Source organism: Pistacia vera, unplaced genomic scaffold (genome assembly GCF_008641045.1).
Source record: "Pistacia vera cultivar Batoury unplaced genomic scaffold, PisVer_v2 Contig140, whole genome shotgun sequence".
NCBI classification, from domain to species: Eukaryota; Viridiplantae; Streptophyta; class Magnoliopsida; order Sapindales; family Anacardiaceae; genus Pistacia; species Pistacia vera.
The window spans coordinates 680,965-683,313 of record NW_022195467.1 but is presented as its reverse complement, the minus strand read 5'-3'; positions in this window follow the sequence as shown (position 1 = coordinate 683,313).

Genomic DNA, 2,349 nt, shown 5'->3' with positions numbered 1-2,349 from the left:
TTCAGCTGCATGTCAAAGAAGTAAATCAGCTTCTTAGTTCCACATACCCATAAAGCTTCGTGTGCATTGCAAACAAATCTTTCCACTATTCCAATTAAATTTTCAATACTCATTAAATAGTCACATTGCTCGTTCACAGTTAGGAAAAGAAACTAATGCCTTGCCTTTACATTTCCTAAAATCCAAAACTACAGTGAGATACTACATTACTTAAGCCTAGTTCAGTTTCTTCATATAAAGCATGGATCCTCTGAAGTATAGTGAAGACATCAAATATTACTCACATATGCTTTAAGAAACCATCAATAGTTCTTCATCTACTTTTTCTAATCTCATATGAATGATAAATACTTGCTTATGGATTCAAAAATCTTGGTTAGATGTGAAAGGTTACAAAACAAATCAATTAACTTTTTTCTGTCTCACCGAGATTTTCTTTGGAGCAGATAAAAGTGGTAAGTGTTTGAAGATCCCTTAACCTCCTCCTAAATGAATTATACTTTTTCGATAAATTACAAGATAATAATGATGTAAATGGAAGATTAAGGAAGGAAAAAAAACATTTATCAAACATGACACACATATGGCTCATTCAAAGCACTCAGATTTACCCAATCCTATAGTAGTCTATACTTCCAGCAGCAACTACTTAAATAAGAAAACGAAAGAAAAGCGCTAGTAAAATGTAAAGAAATTAGGGGAAAAGAATGATAGTTTACTTTGTAAAGTTTGTAAGAACATTGTCAAGAGACTCCTGAGAATCATAACGGCAGAGATGACGAAAAGATTTGATCGCCTCAATTGCCTCATGGATCAAAATATTCATCACAACTGCCATGCCTTTCAGAGCACTATAACTGGTCCCCAGCATTTTCAGCAGCCCAGAACATTGAAACTGCCCTGCTTGGATCTTTGTCTACCAACTACATTTAAAGAACGGCAAATAAGAAATAGATAAAAGAACAACATATACACAAGAAGTCTTTCGCTGAAGAACTCTAAAGCAATTATCTTACAAAATTTACAGTACATACTCTGAACATTTAGTCTATCAGTAATGTTTCACCTAAAATTTCTACCAAAAAAACATAGCTCTTTTTATTTGGAAAATAGTCAACTCAGTAATAATGCAACATATTTCATCCACTATAAAAACCTGTTCTATACAAGAAAAATGAAGAAGCATAAACTTCACCATTTTTATTTTTATTTCTCTCAATTTTCCCTTAAACCAAAGAGAGCTAATTAATATGGGCAACCCTTCTATGCAAAACCCACTTCTACATGAAATTAAAGAATTTCATATACAATAGGATACAGTGTTCTTGAAAAATAGTAATCACACAAAATCCCATATTTAATATAATTCAAGAACCAAATTGTTCATCACAAAATTACTCAAATCACCGAGAGCAAGAATTATAACCAAAGAATCAGAAACTGCTTGAAAACACAATAATCATGAAATATAAAATAACTCTCTCTAATTTGTTCAGCACTAGAAATTCATAATCCTTCAATCAATATATCATTCAACCAGTTCTACAGCCCCCTACTTTTCTACCAAAATATATTTTACAGCCAAAAAAATAAAAGTACATTATTAACTTTGACTTGTTAAAAGTTATCAAAATCCCATAATCTGCTGGTTCAATATCGAAGGAATTTCATTCTCTTAGTTCGTTCTAACACTAAAAGATAAATAAAACACCCAAAAAATGTATTTAAGATTAAACTAATAACTTCTAAATCATACCATCAAAACTCTTCTAAGAGGCATTTCTCAAACACATAAAAAGTTCTCTGCAAACTTCCAAAAATTAACGCAACTCATCACCCAGCTTCCAATTTCCAAATATCTAGCCAATGCAACTAAAACCCATGAAAATTCGTAACTAAGAAACAACTAAAGAGGAGGGAAAAAAAAGAAATTTTTAGATTTGGAAAGAATTGCATACCTATACAATCGACAAAATTGGGTTCTTTTCGAGTTTCTTGTCTTTAAGGAGATGGTGAGAATTCGAATGTGAATCTAAGGTGCGGAAGCAGCTACTTGTGTAGGGTTAACGAAAAGTGGTTGTGAGGTTATGACGACAAAGAGAAATTTAATTCGATTTGAAGTGTGCATTTGTAATTTGAATTACGATTGGGTGTCAAGAAGCTCGATGGAATAAACCTAATTTATGGTATTTGGATCAAAGGATTAAAACCTAATTGAAAGGAATAGAAAAACTGACCTTTGAAGCCTGAATCCGCCGGGAATTCTTCCAAAGGTTTTAGTCGTTGCTCCTTGTTTTATATTAAACACTTTCAGAAAAAAACCTTACCAAAAAATAAAAATCAAAGGCG